Source organism: Chionomys nivalis, chromosome 6, assembly GCF_950005125.1.
Source record: "Chionomys nivalis chromosome 6, mChiNiv1.1, whole genome shotgun sequence".
Lineage (NCBI taxonomy): Eukaryota > Metazoa > Chordata > Mammalia > Rodentia > Cricetidae > Chionomys > Chionomys nivalis.
The window spans coordinates 51,091,324-51,106,991 of NC_080091.1; positions in this window are offsets into that span (position 1 = coordinate 51,091,324).

Below are 15,668 nucleotides of genomic sequence, written 5' to 3' on the forward strand. Positions count from 1 at the left end.
TTATTTCACATAAAGTTTAAGAAGAAAATATTTATTTTACTCATTTTCCTTTCCTAATTTGGCTCTTTACTCTACAATTAGTCTTGGCAAAAACAAATCTATAACAATAAATTAACCTTTCCATCATATATTTATTATTCTTTAAAGAAAGAAAAAAAGTAAAAAAAAAAAATGCTGGTGTTGGTGGTCTATGTTGCCGCAGGAGATCATGTTGAATTCTGTGATATCTGCTGCCACTGAAGGCCATGTTGATGTCCGTGATCCACGTTGAGTCCATGTTGATGCCTGCAGTGCATGCTGCTGCCAGAGATCATGATGAGGTTCTGCTGCTGTTGGCTGTCATGGGAAAGGACGTTTCTGTTGATGTAGTCTCTACTGCAGACTCCTAATTGAGACTGAGAAACATTGAAGGCTTCTGCAACAGCTTCTCTCTCCCCTCCAAAAAAGAAACAGTTTAGACAGAAAGTCTGTGAGAAAAGTCCTTAAAAGTTGTGATAAAGATGCTGAAGTGTAGTTCTTCACAGTTGATGGCTTCTGGCAGGGGTTAGAGGTGGGTATAGACTCAATTATATTTAAGGAGCTGGCCACTGGGTGTTTGGTCACACTTCAGTGAGAATACAGGCAAGACAAATTCAACTTGGTGTATTAGTAAAAAAAATGGGGGAGGCACAGGTGAGAGAGTGGACCTGAGAGGAATAGAAAGCAAGTATGGTCAGGGTGCATTGTATGCATGCCCAAGTAATGAATAGAAATATGTTGAAAAATAAATAGCAAATTAAAACAGAGAGTTACAGTATTTTTCAAGAAAAAAAGTTATATTTAAAATTTTTATTTTGGGGGCTCTATTCAAATGAATTTATTCTTTTCATCCTTTTAAAGATACAGATAAGAGGTGCAACATGACAGGGTTTATACTTCTCACAGTGGCTTCAGAGGTAGCTACAGACCCAGGGCAGGGGCCCGATCTGACTTCAGGTGACGTCCATAGGTGCGCAGGCAGTCCCATGTCTTGGAAGGCAACTTGCAGAGCTAGTTGGAAGGAAGAAGATGACCCAGTACAGGGCTTATGGATGCTCAGGAGCAGCCAAATTTGCAGACCTTAGGTGGAAACCAAATCTGACTCAGGTTAAGAAGCACAGGCATGTGGGAACTTGCACAATTCATATAGGCTGAAGCTGTGGACCCAGCAAAGAAGCCTGAGCAGTTCTCCCACAAGGCAAACAGGCACTGTTTTGTGTGTCTATGTGTGAGACAGGCAGAGGGCAATTCTAAAGCTTCTGCCTGGAACTGCAGTCAGGCAGGAGTCCCGAACTAAACCAGGACAGAACCTCTGACTATAAATGTCAATCTAAGAGAGGAAACAGGACCTCAGAATCTAAGAGAGGAAACACGGCATTACCCCCTGAACATAGCAAATGCCTCCAGTGAAAGAAACAATCAATAGATAAAAGAGAATAACTCTGTCACCAAACCAACTCTAATACACAACCTAATATTATTGTAACTCTTGATTATAGGTCCTCATTTTGTTTTCTACATACTTTCAGATTCCAAAGATTAAAATACTTATGTTTGGACACACAATATATAAAACTGCAGTTTTGGGTCAATAATTGAAGCAAGGCTTGGGGACCAAAGTGTTGTAGAGGGGACTGGAGAGCTAGTTCAGCATTTAAAAACACTTACTGCTCTTTGAAAGGAACTATGTTTAGTTTCCAGCACTCAACCATGCAATGACTCACAACTGTCTGTACCCTCAGTTTTAGGCAATCCAACACCTTCTTCTGGCCTTGACAGGACCCTGCATGTTAATGGTACACAAACGCTAAAATTAAAACAGTAAGCCTTTTAGAAGAGAAATGTTAAAAGAACAAAGGTTTTATGTGTTGTTGGCATGGAGTTAATGTCAATTTGAATTGCAGTTTCATAAATTTATGACATTATAATAAATGCATTCTCATGGTAACTCAAAGAAAATTGTGAAAGAATATGCATGGTAATGAGGAAGGGATGTTAATGGTTCTCTTTCAAAAAAGAGATATGATTAGTTTTAAAAATGGACTGAAAGGCCACAGAGCATAGATAAAGCAGTAGGCAAAATTTGAGTTCTTTCTTATCAATAATTACTTTACATTTTTAGTTGAATACATTATCCAATAAATGAACAAAAAAACAAGCAAGTGCAAACCACGGTCTATCTACATGTCATGTATGAGACACTTAATTTAGGTGCAAGTGTAGAAATAAATTCAAATTAACAATATCAAAAAGAATACTTTCTACTAATATTAACAGAGAGAGAACAGTATTTATTATGCTAATGTTAGACAAATGATTTTAACTTTAAAACTATTTCTTTAATTTGTGAGATTATAATATAATTGTAACATTTTCCCCTCCCCTTACTTCCTGCCAAAGCCAAACCCTTACATTATCCTTCTTTGTTCTGTTTCAATAAGTGATGCTGCACGCGCACACAGACATTCACACACACGCATGCACACATGACTTTAAAGCAGTGTCTATCAGAGGCAGAATGATAAAGTAAAAAGACAGCTTAAGGTTAGGAAGATTCAATATTCTTGCTTAATATGATTATAGAAAATTATTAATATAAATATATAAGTAATATGACACATAATATATGAATATGAATACTAGTCTTTGAGTGTCTGAAAACTTAGCTTCTACCACACAAAAATTGACTTGGGAAATAATCCTAAACTTGAGTGAACTGTAAAGTACTATAAACCATGAAACAAATGGAAGTGCTCCCAGAATTAAAGGAGGTTTAAGTACAGAGCAATTAAATGTATTGAGCAATGCTGGCCTGGATCTTAACATTATTGGGGAGACTGGTAAAAGTTTAGTATGTACTGTATGTTAGAAAGTACTATTTCTTAATATTGGAATTTTGAATTTGATAACAGCACAGTGGTGAGTCTAAAATGTTACCTTCTTCTTAGAAGATATGTGACACTTAAGGGTGAATGTCATGATATGTACAATTTGTTCTCAACAAATAATAGAATAATAATTTGAGTTCAACAGTAAATAAATTCTTAAAACATAAAAATCTTAACAACTGGTGAATTCTTATAGGTTAAAGTGATCAATATGCCCTTCTCAAATTTTCTGTAGGGGAGAAAATTTTCAGAGCAATATAATAGAATACAGCTCCATATGCTAGATTTTGGGTACTTGGGAATAGACGCTGTAAGAAATTTAGATGCACGTCGAGTTGTGGAGACTATGGTAATCTAACACATTCACCAAGGAGACAGAACTAGAGTTGTGTCTTTAAGGACAATAGAGTATACACCGGGGACACCCATGTGCACACTATGGAGCTAATTAAGTCTATTGAATTTGGTGATTTTTAAAAGGCAGCATAGTTATCCTATAGGGAACAGAGACTAATGATTTTGTGGTAATATTCCATAAAACTTATTTACACTGGATCCTAAAAATAGCTCTAATTTAATTCTAATTATATGAGTTTCAGTTAATACAAGTTGTGGTACATTAAGCATTTATTTGTGCATCAGAACACAGCAATAGAGATCAAATTACAGATATAGTTCCAAAGAGCCTATTTTTTTTTTTTTTACAAAATAACTCTAAACATGATGTCTGTAATAATAAAGATCATGGGTGATTATTTTAACTTACTCTTGAGAAGCTAGCCTCTGTTCCAACTAGCATATAAACATTCCGTCATTTAATACCCATTAACAGCTCTGTGAGTAGCTACAATTATAGAGTCAATTTACAGTGAAGAAATTGAAGCACAGAAAGGTGAGGCCCTTGTCTAAATCTACACAATTAGAATGTAAATCTGGGATGAGAACCTGAATCTGTTTCATTCTAGTCGCTATGTGTAAAACTCTTCAAACGGCATGCAATATTAAACTGGAAGATGCATAAATGGGATTTCCCATAGAGCCTCTGGAGGCAGTGAGACCTTGCCAAAAATTTGACTTCAGATTTCAGGCCTTTTAAAAGAATAGGAAAACAAGTCACTCTTTTAACTCACCTGTGTGGTGATAATTTCTTATGGCAACCTTGGGAAATTCATGAAGGTAGATTGTCAAAAATAGTAATATAAACCTGATAATGAAGACTTTCCTAAAACAAGTCAAGAGGCAATTTAAGGATTTAGGAACAAAATGTAAGGTGGAGAAAATGTGGTTCTCAAGGGAATTTCTTGAGATGTGTATTATTGAGTTGCTAGGTGTAAAATGAATATTCACTGTCTAGTCCAATAAAACTTGGTATATAATGCAAAGAAATATGTCTTTCTGTTGAGCTATAGCTTCATTTCACATATAATTCAGTAACAGCATGACTATTGATTTTTGAGTATGGTCTATGGCAGAGATTAATCTTGCCTTTGTTTCATGTGCACTTTGGTGTCCAAAGAAAAACAATTATAGCAGGCTGAGCCATTTGTGTCATTTCTGTCAGGGTGCCAGCAGCAAGGCAGGGGGCAAGTTGACAGTGAGCCATGAGCGGGATAAGTAAGATGGACAGGCTGGACCCTCTCTCTGGCTACACTCAGCAGTCAGAAACCAGTAATGTAAGCGTGCCCAGCATGGCACAGACAGTATTCCAGAGCCCTTGATTTAAGTGAGAAGAGTGCATTGGAGTAGACACTCATGATGTTTGGGTCCCATGAAGGAATTAGGTCACAGAATCAACAAATATAAATAGTATTCCCAAATATTTTGTATATGACAGGTTAAACAAACTGTTTATAAAATGACTTTCATCTACTCCTGTTTTCTGCTTTTTCAAGTGGTATCAACATTTAAAACTGTGTGTGGCTAAAAGTGGGGCAAACATTTATTGCTTTAGAAATTCATGAGAGATAGCTGCTTGATATGGATTAAAAACGTGAATTACTGGTTAATGTTCCAGCTCTCTGCTGGATAAGATAATGCGGCATCTAACCATGTGTTTTTCTTTAGAAATTACGAAATAATGTGACCTATGACATGGTTTGACATGCTATGCATTTCATATAAATATTTGCTCTAGATATTTTGGGTCAGATGCCAGAATCCGAGGAAGCTGATGCCAATGCTTGTCAGAGCAATCTTCATGTAGATGAGAATGTATAATTCTAAATCATGATGGAAGTTATAGTTTTCATGCTACATTAGCCATCCTAATCTGCATAGTATATTTTCTATAATGAATTTCTATGTGGTAACACCAGGTCCAGATGTAGCATTCAGATAATCAGTAAGATTTTTGCATCAATTTATTATGAATGAAAGAGACATTTGTCTCTTCTTCACACAATTTAATTTGCATTTTGTTTCACGAGCTCTTTAAAAGCCCAGTAGAGAGAACTGCGGTGGACATTAAACCAATTCAAACTCATAGGCATTCCATTTCTTCATGTCATATGATTGCCTTTGAATACAAATGGAAGCATTAATTTAGAAAAAAGAGCAAAATTTGCTTGTCAATGGAGGAAATATTTGAGCTTATGCTATTCAAGCAAACGAAAAATCATTTTATTGAAAACTCTTATTTCTAACAAGAAATTCAAATACTGTTGATTTGAATGTAAATTATAGAAAGGATTGCTATATCCTTCCAGGAAGAGAGGAATTTAAAGCAGTAACATTCCTAAAATGTGCATAAAGATCTTAACACAATATTATAGATAATGCTATTTGAGATGTATGTGTGTGTGATATTTAATAGTCATGATCCAAAGTTATTAACTGCCCTTTATGTGGGAAACTGATAGGATGATAAGCTTTAGAGTCGGAAGGGAAAAGGCCTACAGTCCATTCCTCTGCACAAAGAATGCCGTTCACCGATGACATTTCGAGAGCGCTGTCACCTGGATGCCTTGGCCTCAAATCTCTAACATTAGGGAATTCACAGTTTCACACAGAACAGTCATACTTTACAACCTCTTGACATTTTTGGACATTTCCAGTTGTCAGGGCCTTCACAGAGTTACAAATGTTACTTTTCGCAAATATAGACGAGCTGAAGAGGATCTCTTGCTACCAGATATGCATCATTCCTAAGAGTTTGTAAAAGTTCAAAGCACAAAAGTTTGAATGAACAATATTAAAATTATCCATACATTTTTACGTGTCATACTTAGCCTCATGAAGTAATAGAATATTATGCTCTGAATTTTAAGTTTCCTAGCATGAAGCTTTATTATAGAATATTGTATGTAATTGATAAAAACAAAAACTGAACTATGATATCATCTTACATTGAATTTATTAGCATTTATAAGACTCTGACTTGAGACAATTTGTAAAAACTTTGTTAGAAATGCTATGGTTTTTGAAATTTGCTACTGTTAAATATTATTTGTGTATTGTAATGAGTTTCAAGGAAACATTTTCATGGGGCTGGAGAGGTGACTCAGAATGTAAAAAAGTATGTGCGACTCCTAGAGCCGACCCAATTTTTGCTCCCAGAATTCTCAGCAAGGGAATCACTACTGCCTATAACATCGACATCAGGAAACCCGATGCCTTAAGTCCTTTGGGTACCTGCAAACATGTGCATACACATATACTCACACACAGAGAGAGACAGAGACAGACAGACAGTCACAAATACATACATATAGACATAATGAAGAATAAAATAAAATGACCCTAAGAAGACATTTTTATAGAAACATGTTGTATATCTTGATCTCATTGGCCAGCTCACTCTTCTTTTCTTTCTCTCCTGCCCTCTGTATTCTCCTAGTCTTTCTTCTCTTTTTATGTCATATATACTTATGATCTTATGTATTTCTATAAAACAAACACATACATTTAATTCATCTTTATAATATTTATATTGTATCTCACACTCACAAGTTAGATAATGTATTAGTATTTATCAGTTTGACTTTCTTTGCTTCTTGTGGTCTTTGCTTCAAAGGAAATAGTAGATCTAGTGAAGAGACATCCTACATGATGACAGAGAATGTTTGGTGGCTCCATAATTGACACAAGGCTTAGAATGCATAAAAATTTTAAAAGCCAAGCAGTCCAATCCAAATAGGCTAAAGAAATGAATGTACAGCACTCAAAGGATGCATGTGAGTGATAATGTGGACAAACCTTCAGCATCTATAGTCATTGGGGAAATGCAAATGAAAGCAATGCTAAGATCTCATTTTTAGTCAGAAGTTGTGCTTTTATATATTATATTTATCATCGCACGTTACCATTCTTTTTATTGCCATATGGTATCCAATTTCACTTGTCAAAAGGATAGAAATAGTCTTGAATTTAAAATCTATTCCAACTTTCCAAATCACCGAAGTAATCATTGTAGAAGATAAAGAAAAATACAGATGTGTCATAAATGAGATAATAAAGTATAGTAACACAGAGTGGTAGCTGATTGATATGGGATATAAAGAGCCGAATGAGTGTGAGAGTTAAGAGTACAGGCTCTGGAGTTAGGCGGCTTCAGTTCCTGTCCCTATTCCACTTCTTCTAACAGTAAGAGTCTTGAGCAAACGACTCAGTCTCACTGAGGGGAAAAAAAAAAAAACTGGGCTAGCAAAGATACCCTCTGTCATTTTGAGAATCAAATGGCATAGTGCAGTTTTCAATGGTGGAATTACATAAGTCATGTGCACGTTCAATTCACACAGAAGCAGAGGGAAAAGAAGATTTTAAGCACTGAAAAGCAAGAGTGGATACTTTTCTTTGATATGCCCTTCAAGTTCTTGTCCATAGAAGATATAAGAAAGAAACTCAGGCTTTCTGGAGTTTAAATAGGGAAGGGAAAAAGAGGGTTTGTGATATTCCATATGGCCAAACATCTTTGGTTTTTGAGCCACCCCGTCCATTTCCACAGATGTCTTTCTAGTACTAACTCATTCTCTCCATGGTTCTCTTAGGTTAGTGATGGATAGCTTCTCTAACCTCTGGTTCTGCTGCCTCTAATTGGTAAAACCCCAAATCCCACAACATCACAAAGTGCCAATAGGGTCTCATTTGTACCCTTTTGCTAACTACTCAGATGCAAAATAATCTGCCTCTGGAATCTGAAATTGAGGGGAGCCTGCCAGAACACGTTTTATTTCTAGAATGCAAAGTACTTGGAAGACAGTAACTCCTGCACAAGGGGATCTGATAAGACTGCTGGACTTTATGCAGTAAGCAGGTGAAGGTACCACAAGCTTTGAGGTCTAGGAAACAATGGAAAAGTAGTTGCATCCATTGTAAAATCTAGAGGTCTATGATTTGAGGTGGGAAAGTTAACTTATCTTTATCCAAGATTTATTTTTCCATCTTTACAAGGTAGAAAAGAGTTTGAATTAATATATCATCTAATTTTCTTCTCAAGATTAAATGTCTTAAATTTCAACTGCCAAACTATTTATGAGTTCTAGAGCTAAGATTAGAGCCTTAGTTCAGAAGCAGACAGGTTCTAGAGCATGCCACTAAAATATGTTAAGTGTGGAATTTTTGGTTTCTGAATTGGAAAGTTATAGCTAGTTAGAAGTAAATTTTTTTTTCCATTGTCTTTCAACAATGGAAAAACCTGCAGGCAAGGTTGAATTCTGAATTGCTCTTTAATAAAGGACTTATGAGGTTTTCCATTTCCTTGGGGTTTAGTTTTGCTCCTGTTTTCTTCTCTGCAAGTCACATCCTCTTTCTAAGTAAGTAGATGAGGATAGAGTGGACTATATATAAGTACTTCCACTGAACTGAATATGGTCCACAGACAAGCACACCTTGAAGCTAACTGATCTGCATTTCACAGATTTCTAAATTAGGTCTTGGAAAAGTGAAAGAAATTCTCCAGTTCCTGGAAAAATACTAAATCCAAATTAAGGATTCTCATTTGGGAAATTTGACTTTTTTTTTTTTTAACAGAGGAAAGTACTTACTGTGTAAGTCAAGATAACAATTCCTTAGGAAAAGATATGGACATGAGGCTGCCGCTGATGATGGAACCTTTTCAAATGGGGACAAAAGGTTATTTCTCTCCAGAGTCATTTCATTAATAACTAAGCTGTGTATTTGATTTATGTAATAATTTGTATTTATGATTTATTTTACAACACACAGCTGTGCAAGCTATGAACTCTCATCCGGATAATTGTGGTATAGGTAGGGTTGAAATGCAATGCTAATGCTAAAGAGCTGGGGGGGGGGGGGATTCTGATACTAGTGGCAGGAAAAATCTGCAGTTGAAAACATTCATTCAAATAAAATTTAAGAAAACCCATGCCTTTCTCTACTCATTTTTTTTTTCCACTTTGATTTAAGGAGGCAATGTAAATACTTTTCTTCAAGGATGATATAAAAAAATGGATAGTAACTTTACAAAATTAGGCATCTTTATATACTAATGAAAAATAAAAATGGTATATGGTAGATCTTGTTTTTTTTTTTTTTTCTTTTTATTATTGGTGTTTTCACAACCCAATACAAGGTACTCTCTGATTCAGAGTTACACTTTGGTTTGTTCTCTGCCCGGCCTTAGGTTATTCTATGATCTGGTGCTGACCAGCTCTGTTGTGAATTGCTAGATCTTTTATTTTCATAGCAAGTGTGTGTAAAATCCTTCATTTTGTTTCTATTCCGTAAAGTGCTTGAGAGAGAGAGAGAGAGAGAGAGAGAGATTAAAAGAGAGTATTTTACATTCTACTGGAGTTCATGACTGGCTTGCTGTTTAAAAAACATTTTTTAATATAGGAGACCATTAATTACTAGGATTCTGATTGTAATTTCCTGGTCTCAAAATTGATGAACAAAGCCATTTTGGAAAGCAATCAATTTGAAATCTAATTTGTTGGCGAAATGAACCATATAAACAAAATGCCACTTGCAGTTTGTCTAAAATGAGATGTGCTTAACGAGCCCATCATCTTCTGCGATCCTCATCACTGTGGGTCGCAGCCACCCCAAATGTCATCAATTGGATCCAGCACATAGAAAGCTGAGAGCGAATGCTGCACTCTGAGCAGAATGAGATGGCGAACAGATGCTCTGCAGTCTCTGCAGAATGACTTTGGGAGACAAGTTGAGGGTGAGAGGATAGCGGCTGCTAACTAAGATCAACACAGTTCAGAGACACTGTCGTCTGCCCTATGCCATACACCAAAGTAGCTGGCATGCCTTGAGATAACTCGGACCAGTCATATGTACCACTTGATCGAAGAATGCTTACAGAAACTGAATTTGGATTTGAAGAAATGAATGTGAGTTAGTTTTTTTCCTAAATATACACAGTTACAAATTCATGCACATATAATATACATATATATAGCATATATTTGTGTGTATATACATATATATGTTAGAGAGAAAGAAAGGGAAAAACAAAGATAGCACTAGGTAACTAACAGGCTAAATGTTGTGAACTGTGCTTTCCACAAAGTTTAGACCCACAGTGTCTTGTTCTTTTGCCTAAAATCTTACTAATTCATCTTGTATAACTTTACTGAATGAGCCTAAGACTATACATTCTTGAAACATAGCATAAAATTCAGTGGCATATATGAGTTGAAGTTTTGAGAGTTATATTTGTTAGCTTAATTATTTTAAATTTGATAGGTCTTACGTATATTATTTATTTAATTCTATTTGCTTTGCACATATAAAGATTATCATGCCTATCTTAAAGCAAAGGATGCATATTTATCCTGTTTATGGTATCTATTTTTTATTATTATTCTTGAAAATGAGAAGTAATTCTAGGAAAGAAAACGAATAAACTTCTGCTGTTATCTAAAAGAGTGAAGATCAACTAATTATCAGGATAGTTGTGTATCCTGATTGCTTGAGAGTTAGCTTCCTGGGACCAAGCAAAGTCTGCAACTCTCTACTTAAAAAGCACCGAAAAGTCCCATAGAGAAACACCTGTCCAATAGACCTCAGTTATGATTGCTATTCTGGAGTATTTTGTGAGGTTAGAGACACTGCATTTCCTAGAAAATACCTAGTGATGGACTTATTGCCAAAGTCGCACTAAGTCCATATATCTATAAGATAAAATATTTTCAATTGAGGTGCATTAGAAGATAAATTTGCCACTGAAAAATGCAGCAATCTCGGTTATACAACTCCAGTCAACATGAAAATGGCTATCATGTTACAAGATCATGGGATATTAATGATAATGGGGGATGGAGAGCTACCAGGATTTATGGAGAAATACCCCTTTGAGTCAAACAAATTTGCCTTTATATTGAGGGCTATACCTATCTGTCATCCTCTTCTGGGTTTGATTTTTTTGCTTGTTTGTTTTTGTTTTGCTTTTTCTTCAAAAAATCAAATTTAGCTGATGACTTTAGTGCTACTTGATCTTAATATTTTTTTTGCTTGTTTGTTTGGTTTTGGTTTTTCAAGACAAGGTTTCTCTGTAGCTTTGAAGCCTGTCCTGGAACTTGCTCTTGTAGACCAGGCTAGCCTCGAACTCACAGAGATCCACCTGCCTTACCTCCTGAGTGTTGTGATTAAAGGCTTGTGCTGCCAACCACTCAGCTATATCTTTATTCTAAAATAGCCATTTGTATTATAGGCTTGGTCCTTGACTCAGACTTTGAAAGGTAGTCAGATAATTACAGGAGAGAAGTAATGTAGGCCTGTGCAGTGGAGTATACAGAGACCTGGAACCTAGCAAGTTTCCCAGTCAATGAGAATATATATATATCTTGTGAGAGATCATGGGTTGCGGGTTCCCTCCTCTCCCTTTCTGCCTCCTGACTACTCTGAGATTTTCCTCCACCATATGATCCCACCATAGCATGTTACCTTACCATAGACTACAAACCGAGCCAATTAATCATGGAGAAAATTCTTGACACAAGGAGTCAAAACAAATCTTCCCTATTTGTTGAATTCTATTTTTGATTCAGTAGTAGTAGGCGGAGTAACACATCATATTAGTGTTTAAACTGGTCCCCATACCCAACTAGTTATCAAGAAACCTTGGATGGCTATAGTTGTTCAATGCTCATTCACAATGATTGCTTGCCTTTCTGTGTCTGTGTCCCGTCTGATACCCTTATTTCCCACACATCATTGTGATTGTTAGTGATCCTAACTTGACAATTTCAAATGTTAGAGTAGAGATAATACCTTCTTTCTCATTTATATCCCTCCATGTCTAAAGCTCTTAGTTATTCCAAAACATCATCATCAGAACTTCAGAGCCTTTAGTTCCATTTTCTTGATTTTTCTTATAAACCAAAAGATGTGAAAATTAAGCTTTTAAGAATGGTTAAACCTGCCTAAGAAGGTCAAAAAAGTGTATTCATTCAACAACTAGGAAGGATAGTTCAATTAAAAAAAGTGTCGACATAGTAGGCACTTGAGAGAAGGCAAACATGTTTTTTGCTTTAAGGAGTTCATTGTGTGATGGAGAAGATCATCCAGAGAGCAGAAAATTACATCGTGTTATGACAACCATGATGGAAGTGAACTTAGAGTGTTTTGAGCTGTTTTGAGCCAGTTTTCAGTGTGATTTGAACAAGGAACTGATGAACTAATTGGAAAAGTTCAGCACAGAAATTCAACATATCAACTCAGAATTCTAGAGACTAAATATTGTTTATATAATTAGACCAAAAGGTTAGAACAGAGGAATGAATTTGGGTCACTTTCCATGATCTGAATTCCAGATTCTAGTACCAGATTCATCTGTACTTGCCCTGGTATTATTCTCTCACTTATGTAGCAAATATTTAAATTTGCCTTGTGTTAGACACCTGGTTATAGTACAAAATGTAGTAGAAGTAGAGTAGATTTTGATTCTAGTGGGAAGGCAGTATATCATGGGAGAGAGAAAAACACCTATCTAGAAATTACATAAGTGCCGAAACATAAAACAAGTATTACAAAATGTGTCTAAGGAGGTGAGATGTATCTCAAATCTAATTAAAAAGAGGGTGGCACTCGATCTGTGCAGAAGCCCTTCAGGCAACGAAGAGTTCCTGGAATGAAAACATGCTAGATATATTATTGCAAGAGAAAGAAGGAAAGAAGGATTTAGAGGTAACCCACAAGCTAGCAGTGGAATAGGACAATGCAGACCGACAGAAAGGTGCTCAAGTAGCATCATTAAGAAAGGTGGTTTGGGAACTGGCTTTATGGGAGCCTAGCCTGTTTGGATGCTCACCTTCCTGGACCTAGATAGAAGTGGGAGGACCTTGGACTTCCCCCAGGGCAGGAATTTGGACTGCTCTTCAGTCTTGAGAGGGAGGGGGAATGGAGTGGGGGGAGGGGGAGAGGAGTGGGGAGAGGAGGAGGGGAGTGGGGAGAGGGGGAGGGGACGATGTGTGGGAGGAGGGGGAGGGAAATGGGAAACGGGGAGGGAAATGGGAAATGGGGAGGAGGCGGAATCTTAATTAAAAAAAGAATAAAATAAAGAGAAAAAAAATTAAAAAAAGAGATTGTTAGACACTTAAAAAAAAAGAAAGAAAGGTGGTTTGGGTATTATGTAGAGAGGATTCATTGGGCTGACCTAGGATAGTGGGAAGGTGACCATTACAATACTTTGCAATGCGAGTCTTGGTGATTAAGATAAAGGAACCCAGGGATTTAGGAGTCGGGGGAGGGGGCAATATGTGGGAGGAGGGGGAGGGAAATGGGAAACGGGGAGCAGGTGGAAATTTTAATTAAAAAAGAATAAAAATAAATAAAAAAAAGAGTAAAAAAAAAACTGGCTGTTTTAAAATGCCAGCTTTCTGCACTGTGCCGCCATTGCGATCTCTGTCTGGCTCCTGTGGGAGAAAGAGTCTTTGAATGGAGCATTTGGAATAAAGTGCTACGATTTGTTTGATGGCAAAAAAAAAAAAAAAGACAGGATCATGAGAGGTGATGACACAGAAACTTTGAGGGGACAGGGAAAGGGTTTCATGTCAGGGAAAGCCTGTCCTAGTAAGAAATATTCCAAAGACAGCAGAATGGAATATCCCAGGGAGAGCCATAGAGAAGTGGTGAAGCCAAAGGAACAGTGTGTGCAGCTGATGCCATTCCTCAGAGGGTGGGAAGTTCTCCAGGTCAAAGGGCTATGGAGGACATCAGCATATGGGGATTTTGTATTGTCAGGGCTTGTCATGTTTTATGGTTTGCAGATGTTGGGTGAAATTTCTGAGGGGCGTGCATTGATTAAACATGTAGAGATAATAAAAGGAAAAGTATCAGCTCAGGACCCCCAAGATGAAGTTCTTAACACAAAGAAGACTTATTTTCCCCAGAGAGAAAGAGGGCAGGAAGAAGAGACAAAGACAGGAGATAGAGAAGGAGAGAGGAACAAGGAAAAGGGGGGTTATGGATAAAGGACTATTTATGGATAGAAAGAAGATAGATATGGCCCATAGGCAAATGGTGGATTATACAGGTAAAATGGAAAACACTGTGTTGGAACAAAGTGTTTAATTTTAAATGTGAATGTTAATTAAGTAAGCCAAGGGAAGCTTTTGATTGATGGGCCCTAATACTTTAACAGCTGGACATTGCTAGTCAGCCTCAGGAAGAGGAAATAGTTAAATAAGGGAAGATATTATGGCTACAGGAATATAATCTAAAGGCAGAAGACATGGAGGAAGAGCAAGGCCTGCCAGAGCTACATGTTCAAGTGGGCTATTTTTAGATATTTAAATAACTGTGTGTGTGAATTTGAATTTGGTATGGAACTTTGAAATCATGGACCTATGCTGCTATGAAGAAGGAAAGAACATTAATACTTCAGGTCAAGCCAATACATAGGATATATGACTAGACTTCTTTATACCATACTACAGTAGTGGACTAGAGAGATAGCCTTAGCTGGAAGTATCAGGAGTGTGAGTTTGTGAAGAAAAACTAATATTCTTAAGTTTTTTGGCTTGAACAACTGAGTGATGTTATTTGCTGTGCGATAACTAAGACAGAAGGTTGTATATGTGTGCGCAGACATGTTTACTTGTGTGTGCAGTAAGAGTTGACTTTAGATGCTCTAAATACTGAAGTTTAAAAACCACCCTGTGCAGAAAAGAAAACCCTTGCCATCTATGCATTGCACAGAGGGTTAATACCCTGCAGAATACAGAGAGTACTAGAAGGCTGTGAGGGAACAATTCATTCAACCAAAAATAAATAAATAAATAAGATCTGAATAGCTATCACTTAAAAGGAAAAAAAAATAAAAAGCTCTTTTTTTAAGCCACCAGCAGAATGCCAGTAAAAGCCACATGAGATTTTGTCAAATCTAGGTTATAATGACTTTATGACAAACTAAGCATTGATGAGAATGTGGAGAAAAAGACATTCTAATATATTGCTGGTAGTAATGCAAATTAGTGCAAGCATTATAGAATGCAGTATAGAGACTCTTTCTAGCGTTGAACATAGAGCTATTGTGTGGCCCAGCCATCCCACTCCTGGGTATATATCAGGAAGTGGAGTCACCACACAAAAGAAGCATGTGTGGCCTTGTGTTTATTGTGATACCATTCACAATAACCCTGATGTGGAATTACCCTAAGTGCCAGTTGTAGATAAATGGACAAAGAAAACACGCTATATGCATACAGCGAAGTATTATTTAATGTTAAAGAAAAAGAATGAGCTACTATCGTATGTAGAAAAAGGATGCAAGTGGAAGACAGCACATGAATTGAGATCACTCACATAAAGATGTGTCCTGTATGTTTTATTATCTTTTATATATGGACACTA